Raw genomic sequence first — 9,592 nt, forward strand, 5'->3', positions numbered from 1 at the left:
TGGCCTACAAGGAGGATCAGACGGGGAGATCCAGGTTTTAGAATGGGAACTACTACAATCATTTTCCATGTGAAAAGTATATGGCCAAACCTCCAAATACGATTCAGAAAGCTAATATTTTCACAAAAGAAAATTACACACATACCTGCTGAATCAAGATTTTCTACAAGTTCATTATACATTTTATTCCCATTCACAACACTATACTCTGCCCCTTTCCTTATAAAACTGACAACCCCACCCCTCTTCCAACTAACTTGTCAAGACAAATGACAATATAATCCTGCACAGGAATAAAAATTAAAATGAGCATGCTTCCTGAACAGATATAACATCGGAAGAATCTGACAATTCAGAAATAAACTGCTGAAAGTGTTGACCATGTAAAATCAGGCTTCTTGCATTTCACTTCAATATTTCAATCCCATTACATATCTTCACAAGTAGACTGGGATGCAGAAACCCCCACAACTCAGAGCTTCATTTTCAGCTTCCCACAAAACACCAGTTACACCAAGATACCTTTCTGCAGCTTTCACAATCATTTTAATTTCCTCAGCAGGATGAGATGTCTGAGCAGGACAATTCACCACATTGGTTATAAGCATCACACAAACTTCATTTTTTCCAGCAGTGAAGTATCTTTGGTGAGAGAACTGTGATGCCGGCATATATCCACTGACGTCACAGTCTGTTCTCTGAGTGGGATCACTTTATCCAGTTTACCTGCTCTGCTTGCTGTACTTGTCCTTGAACAGGCCCTTCTGCTCACTGTGTTGTTCTGAACCAATTGAACTGGTCACTTCATGCCTTACTAAACCAATCCCTTCTGCCTACACAAGGAACACATCCCTCCATTCGCCTCACATCCATGTGGAATCTAATAGACTCTGTCACATCTGCCACCACCACCACCCGATATTCACTCCAGACACCCACCACGATGGGAATGAAAAACAAAACTTGAAACGCAAATCTCCTTCAAACATTCTGAGTCAGGTTTTTAACATCATTGCCTTTTCAATTCTTTTTTCAACAGCAGCTATGCAGAGAAAAGATACAAAATGCACTAAATTACAAAATACTTCAAAAGTGCAAAAAGGTCCAATGAGGATGTGTTCCCCCTTTCTCCTGAAGTTCATGCCCTCTGGCATTGGACATTTCCTCCTTAGAGAAAAAATCCCGGCTGTCCACTCTGTCTGTGTCTCTCACATTCCTGTAAACGTCTGTCAGACCACCCTCAGCCTCTGCCACTCCGGAGAAAATTCCCCGAGATTGCCCAGTCTCACTTTATCCAGGCAGCATCTTGTTAAGCCTCTTCCACTCACCATCAAACCTTCGCATTATTCCTGTCTTCCAATGCAATTCTCCAGATGTGGTTAAACTAGAGATTTATACAACTGTAACATAACTGCCTGACAATGGAACCACTATCTGGGAGTTATGAACTCGGATTCCAGGATGCCCCTGTAGATCAACACAGTCCAATCTCACCCAATGAATATAACAGCAAAGAGATAATGCTGAGGATTTATATAACACTAGTCAGGCCACACTTGGAGTATTGTCAACAGTGCTGGGCCCCATATCTCAGACAGGATGTGTTGTCATTGGAGAGAGTCCAAAGGAGGTTCAGAAAGATGATTTAGGGGAAGAAGGGGTTAAAATATGAGGAGCACATGGCTGCTTGGACCCTGTGCTCACTGGAACTCAGGAAAATGCCGGGTCATCTCATTGAAACCTACCGAATGTTGAAAGGACTGGATAAGGTGGATGTGGAGAAGGTATTTCCTGTGGTGGGGCCCAGCCACAAAGTTGAGGGGCCACCTTTTCAAACAGAGGTAAGCAGCTTATTTGTTTTATTAGCCAAGGTGTATTGTATCTGTGGAATGCTCTGCCACAGACTGCGGTGGAGGCCGAGTGTGTGGGTATATTCAAGGCGGAAGTTGATCGTTTCCTGATCGGTCAGGGCATCAAAGGATATGGCGGGAGGTCAGATATCTGGAATTGAGTGCGATCTGGGATCAGCCGTGATGGAAAGGTGGCTGACTCAATGGGCTGAATGGCCTAATTCTGTTCCTATGCCTTATGGACTTATGAACACAAGCCCCCTCAATCATGATGAATCTACTCTGCACTCTTCCAGCACAAAACATCCTTTGTACAGAATGCTAAGCGGAACAGAATGTAACTTTTCAAGAACGTTGTCAAGTCAGGCAGCATCTGTTGAGGGGAATAGAGTCGATGACTGGGACAGAACCCCTCCCTTATGGCACTAACACAGGCCCTTCGGCCCAACCTTTCCATACCGTCCTCCAGTCCATTTAAACTAATCCCTCTGCCTGTCTTTGACACAGAACACAGAAATCTACGGCACATTACAGGCTCTCCAGCCCACAATGTTGTACCGACCATGTAACCTGCTCTAGAGACGGCCTCGGATTTCCTGATCGTATATCCCTCTATGTTTCTAAGCTCCATGAACCTATCTAAGAATCTCTTAAAATATTCTATTGTATCCACCTCCACCACCGTTGCCAGCAGCCCATTCCATGCACCCACCATCTCTCTGTAAGAAACTTACCCCTGACATTCCCTCGGTACCGAATTCCAAGCAGCTTAAAACTACGTCCCCTTGTGTTAGTCACTTCAAGCCTGGGAAAATGCCTCTGGTTATCCACATGGTCAAAGCCTCTCATCATCTTATTACAATTACTTATGTACAGGTTAGGAGAAATATGGCTTCAACATCACCTCACTGCTCTTGAACTCAATCCCACGGTTGATGAAGCCCATCACACCAGACCCCTTCCTAACAACACTGCCAACCTCCACAGCAGCTTTGAGTGTCGTATGGACATGGACCCCAAGATCTCTCTGACTGTCCACACTGCCAAGAGTCTCACCATTAATATTATATTCTGTGTTCAAATTTGACCTGCAGAAATGAATCTCTTCATCTGTGTTGAACTCCATCTGCCACTTCCCAGTTCTGCATCTGAGGCGAGGAAATAGATGGCTGAGCCTCTGGCTAGGATCATTATGTCCTCACTGTACTCAGGAATGGTACCGGAGGATTGGAGGGAGGCGAATGTTGTCCCCTTGTTCAAAAAGGGTAGTAGGGTCTGTCCGGATAATTAGACCATTGAGCCTTACATCTGTGGTGGGAAAGCTATTGGAAAAGATTCACAAAGATAGGATTTATTGGCATTTAGAGAATCATGGGCTAATCAGTGACAGTCAGCATCACTTTCTGAAGGGCAGATCGTGTCTAACAAGCCTGATGGAGTTCTTTCAAGAGGTGACCAGGCATATAGATGAGGGTCGTGCAGTGAATGTGATCTACATGGATTTTAATAATGCATTTGATAAGGGTCCACACGGTAGGCTTATTCATAAAGTCAGAAGGCATGGGAACCAGGGATCTTTGACCAGGTTGATTCGGAATTGGCTTGCCTGCAGAAAGCAGAGAGTTGTGGTGGAGGGAGTACATTCGGATTGGACGGTTGTGACTAGTGGTGTCCCACAAGGATCAATTCTGGGACCCCTACTTTTCGTGATTTTTATTAACAACCTGGATGTGGAAGGATAGAAGGATGGCTTGGCACCTTTGCAGGAGACACAAAGGTAGGTGGTGTTGTGGATAGTGCAGAGGATGGTCAAAGAGTGCAGAGAGACATTGATAGGATGCAGTAGTGGGCTGAGAAGTGGCAGATAGAGTTCAAACTGGAGAAGTGTGAGGTGGTACACTTTGGAAGGACAAACTCCAAGGCAGAGTACAAAAAAAAAATGGCAGGATACTTGGAAGTGTGGAGGAGCAGAGAGTTCAGGGGCTACATGTCCTACAGATCCCTGAAAATTGCCTCACAGGTAGACAGAGTAGTTAAGAAAGTTTATGGGATGTTAGCTTTCATAACTCAAGGGATAGAGTTTAAGAGTCGTGATGTAATGATGCAGCTCTATAAAACTCTGGTTGGGCCACACTTGGAGTACTCTGTCCAATTCTGGTCACCTCACGATAAGAACGATGTGGAAGCATTGGAAAGGGTACAGAAAAGATTTACCAGATTGCTGCTTGGTTTAGAGAGTATGGATTATGATCAGAGATTAAGGGACCTAGGGCTTTACTCTCTGGAGAGAAGGAGGATGAGAGGAGAAATGATAGAGGTATAGTTGATATTAAGGGGAATAGATAGAGTGGCCATCCAGTGCCTCTTCCCCAGGGCACCACTGCTCAATACAAGAGGACATGGCTTTAAGATAAGCGGAGGGAAGTTTAAGGGGGATATTAAAGGAAGATTTTATACTCAGAGAGTGGTTGGTGTGTGGAATGCACTGCCCGAGTAAGTGGTGGAGGCAGATAAACTGGTGAAGTTTAAGAGACTACTAGACAGGTATATGGAGGAAGTTAAGTTAGGGAGGCAGAGTTTAAGGGTCGGCACAACATTGTGGGCCGAAAGGCCTGTAGTGTGCTGTATTGTTCTATGTTCTATCTATTTCTCGCTGGAATCTCTCTTTGAATTTAATTTTTCATTGAAGGCACGACACGGTACAGAAAACTTAATGCATTACATTTTCCTCCATTTTGCTTTCATACCTTACCACTAAACAACACCACAACGTCATCAGTGGGGCCTTCTGGGAGTTGTAGTCAAAGTTCACGCTCGCTCCCTGTCAAAGCATGTTTCGTCAGTCACCACAGACGTCACCGAAACAGACCCACCGAGGCGTGAAGGGGAATCACACCCGTCCTTGTGGGCGCCGAGGCCGGCGACACCGACAGAAACGACTCGCTGATCTCCACCATGGCGATGGAGCGGAAGAGGAGGGGCAGATCATGGGCCGATTTCCTCCAGCCTCTCGTAGCTCGACGTAACACAGACCCCTGCTGTCATTGCCTGTACTGCCTGTCGCTCAAATGGGAACTCAGAGGGTGATTGGTTCAAGTGAACGTCAGTTAGCCTTCCTGTCTTTATGAGTTTGGATTTGGATTCATAACGGGACAGGAAGCAAATTGGGAGAAATGTGAGTTTCTATGTGATGGTGCATCAGTCTCCGAGTGACATTATTAACAATAAAAGGGCAAAGGCCGTGCTGAGGAAGGAGGTGATTTACTGGAGGTTATATGGAGATAATATTGGAAGGGATATCAAACTTGGAATTGTTTGGGATATGATTTAGAAAATGGGGTGATTTGTGGGGATCATAATATTCCAGTGTTGATTAATGAGGGCCAAATGATTGTTACTGAAACCGGGAAGGTTGTGTTACTGGCTGGGTCATTTGTTGAGATTCATAATCAGGATAATTTAAGTGAAGAAGTTAAACAATGCAGGGATATGTTTTTCAGTGAATAACCTGATGTGCTGGAAGTCAGCTGTAGCAATAATAGTATCACTGATGGAGAGATTTCTTTGTATAAACTTAAGAAGTCTATTAATAATGCAGGTCAGGTGTCCCCAGGAAAGAGTGATATTTGAAATTGTAATTGTATATAATTCGCTTTTGTGAAAATATTAAATGTTTGAATTGTGTAGCTACTTTCCTGATGGAAAATGGAGATAATAGTGCCTATTCTAAAACCTGGCAGATCCCCATTTGATCCTTCTAGTCAAGGGCCTATATCGTGAATGTCTCATTTATGTAAACTTTGGAATGTATAGTAATCAAGCGCTTGAGTTATATTTTGGAAAGAGTGGTGATAAAGTGTTTTATTAGACTGGATTTTGGAAGGGTGAAATGACATTAGATTCAGTTTTAGGTTTGGAAGATGATATTCGGAAAGCACAATTAAATAAAGATGTTGTAATAGCAGTATTTCTTGATAGTGAAAAGGGAAATGAAATGGAAGAAAGGACTTTTGATTAAGTTCGGAGTGAGGGGGACATTGTATAATTGTTTTTAGGTTTTTTTGGATGGACTGTCCAAACACAGGGCATGTTATGTTTCTGTTTCTATGAGATAGAGAATGGGATCCCACAAGGCAGTATTTGTAGCCCTTCATTATTTAATATTATGATTAATGATATTTTGTCTGAGATGGGAAAATGGGATACCCTGGGTAAATCACAATATACAGATGACGTAGCTTTATGGATTTGAGGTATTAACTGCAATTTACAATTAATATGTCAAACAATGGGCAGATTGATGAGGATTTTAAGCTTTCAGTCGTTAAAACACATTGCGTCGTTTACAAACAGCATTAATCGACTTGCCCTTGATTTAAAATTAAATGATTAATGTCTTGAGGAAGTGTCAGTGGTAAGATTTCTTCGTATGTGGATGGATAACAAGCTGACGTGGAAGCACCCATCAGTAAAATAATTGATATATGTAAAGGATCTTTGAATCTCCTCAGACAGCAATGTGGGTATTCTTGGGTGCAACATGGAAATCTTTGCTGACCAATTATATTTGTTTAATTTCAGCTGTTCTTGATTATTCTGTGTGGCTTATGGATCAGTTTCATCTTCAAATTAAAAATGTTTGTATATGATACAATTACAGACTTTTAGATTGTGTTCTGGTGCAGTAATGTTGTCTTCTGTTTTGGCTTTACTGATTGCAAGAAAATGGTCATCCTGTTAAAGGTGTGCTAGAGGACGGTTGCGGACATCACAAGAAGAGTGCTTTTTGTTTTGGCTGGCTGGGTTCTTATCACGCTGGGAATACGGGTGTATTTGATGATACCATATGTCCCACTGACGCTTTCTCCGTAACACCACCTTGTTTTTTCCAATGACTTCAGTTGATATCAGGTTACACGATCGAATTCGGTTCTGCATGAGAGTCTGTTGGTTCGTCAGTATATTAATGAAAGTTATTATCATACAGTAGCCATTTTTACAGATGAATCAAAAGATAAGTTAACTGGGGATGTTGGTGTGGCTGTTTTTGTCTGCCTGAATTGCAGGTAATGATAAAGAAATGACTTATAGCCATTCATCAGCATAGGAAGCAGAATTCTTTCCCAAGTGGAGGAAATTGGTCCTTATAATTTGCTCAGAATACATTTCGGTTTTGATGAGTCTTAAACAGGTCATTCTGGCAGTAGGTCAGATTGACTGTTGGAAACTTGTCAAACGGTAGTTCATATATCAAGTTTGATGTTTCTGTCTGCACATTATGGGCCCTGCATATCACACTGTTGAGAGAAATGATGATGTTGACTGTTTAGCACTAAAAGCTGTTAAATGTTAAGCTGTGGATATAGACCTTCCACTTAGCAAATTAGAAGCTAAAGGGTTGGTAGTTTTAAGAATTAGGGGCTTATGGCAAGACGTAGGATAATGGACATAAGGACAGACAGCTTTACAGAATACATAAACCTGTTGGGTTTATAGAAGAAGGGCTTAAAACAAGGGAAGGAATGATATTCACCTGACAGAAATATCCACACTACGCTTAATTATGCCTTGTAACTAATTGGAAAACTTCATTCTGTGTCGTGTACATTTTGTCATTATGAAACTGTCGAAACACATACTATTTCAATGTGAAGCGTACAAGGCTGAAGAAAAATCAAATGCAGTCTTCAGTACAATCTTTGCGAGGGTAGATATTTTTCAAATAAAAGCTATTACATTATGGGACTGACTTTAAATCAATTCACAGTTTGGGCTGGAAAAGGCAGGTAATAATTGTGTTAAACCTAAGGAAATGACCTATAGGGTAGCAAAGGTGAGTGGGATGTTGGATTATTGGGATGCTCTTAAAATCCAACAGAAGGCAACGAGAAAAGCCATAAGAATGGTCAAGACGACATATGAGGGTAAACTGGCCAATAATATAAATCAGGATACTAAAAGTTTAGTTTTCAGTTACATGAAGAGTGAAAGGGAGGTGAGAGTTGATACTAGACCACTGGAAAATGATGCTGGTGAAGTAGTAATGGGGGACAAAGAAATGGCAGATGAACTTAATGAACAATCTTCACTGTCTTTTCCGGTCAGCACCGCCGCCACTTGTCCCATTTAACCTGTCTTATTGCGGGTGGACTTTAGGACCCGGGGGAGATCAGGACCCGCCGCCAGCAGCTGCTGCTGAATCCCCGGTGTTTCCGTTTGGTTGACGGATGTTGTGAACGAGTTAAAATTAATAGATCGACAATTCTCATGTCGTATTTATTTCACTCCATAGAACCATAGAACACTACAGCAAAGAAAGCAGGATTTTTGGAACTTCTAGTCTGTGCGGAAACATTATTCCGCTCGTCCCATTGACCTGCACCCAGTCCGTAACCCTCCAGACCTCTCCCATCCATTTATCTATCCAATTTATTCTTAAAACTTAAGAGTGAGCCCGCATTTACCACGTCAGATGGCAGCTCATTCCACACTCCCACCTCTCTCTGAGTGAAGAAGTTCCTCCTAATGTTCCCCTAAATCTTTCCCCATTCACCCTAAAGCCATGTCCTCTCGTATTTATCGTTCCTAATCTAAATGGAAAGAACCTACTCGCATTTACTGTCTATATCCCATAGTTTTGTAAATTATCAAATCTCCCCTCATTCTTCTATGCTTCAAGGAATAAAGTTCTGACCTGTTCAATCTTTCCCTGTAACTCAACTCCTGAAGACCTGGCAACATCCTAGTAAATCTCAGCACTCTTTCAACTCTCCAGCCTCTCCATGGATACCTCATGTCTGACCCTTCTGAACTAACCTCCCATGTGGGACCTTGTCAAAGGCCTCACTAAAGTTCATGTAGACAACATCCACAGCCTTTCCTTCATCTACTTTCCTGGTCACCTCCTCGAAAAACTCTACAACATTCACTAAACACGATCTACTACGCACAAAGCCATACTGACTGTGTTTCATCAGCCCTTGGCTGTCCAAATACTTGTATATCCGATCTCTCTGAACACCTTCCAATAATCGTCCGGCCCTGCACCCGTGGCTGAGGACATTTTAAATATTTTTGTCAGGGCCCCTGCAATTTCTACTCTAGTCTCTCTCAGGGTCCGAGGAAATATCAAGTCAGGCCCGGGGGATTTATCTACCTTTATGCGATGTAAGGCAGCAAGCACCTCCTCCTCTTTAATCTACAATTGTTCCATGACACTACTGCTTGTTTCCCTTCCTTCCATATACACTATGCCAGTTTCCTGAGTAAATACTGATACAAAAAAAAACTGTTTAAGATCTCCCCCATCTCATGAGGCTCCACACATTGATGACCACTCTGATCTTCTAGAGGACCAATTTTGTCACTTACTATCCTTTTACTCTTAATACACTTGTAGAAACCCTTCAGGTTTTCTTTCACATTATCTGCCAAAGCCACCTCATGTCTTCTTTTTATTCCTTCCTGACTTCTTTCTTCAGTATTTTCTTACGTTTTCTATACTCTATAAGTAACTCATTTGCTCTTTGTTGCCTCTACCTGCTATACACTTCTCTCGTTTTCTTAACCAGATCGCCAATATCCCTTGAAAACCAAGCTTCCCTATGCCTGTTAACTTTGCCTTTAATCCTGGCAGGAAAATGCAAATTCTGTACCCTCAAAATTTCATATTTGGAGGCCTTCCACTTACTATACTCATCCTTTTCAGGGAAAAAAAAATACCCCAATCCACTCTTCCTAGA

This window comes from Hypanus sabinus, assembly GCF_030144855.1.
Source record: "Hypanus sabinus isolate sHypSab1 chromosome X2 unlocalized genomic scaffold, sHypSab1.hap1 SUPER_X2_unloc_1, whole genome shotgun sequence".
In the NCBI taxonomy this organism is placed as follows: domain Eukaryota; kingdom Metazoa; phylum Chordata; class Chondrichthyes; order Myliobatiformes; family Dasyatidae; genus Hypanus; species Hypanus sabinus.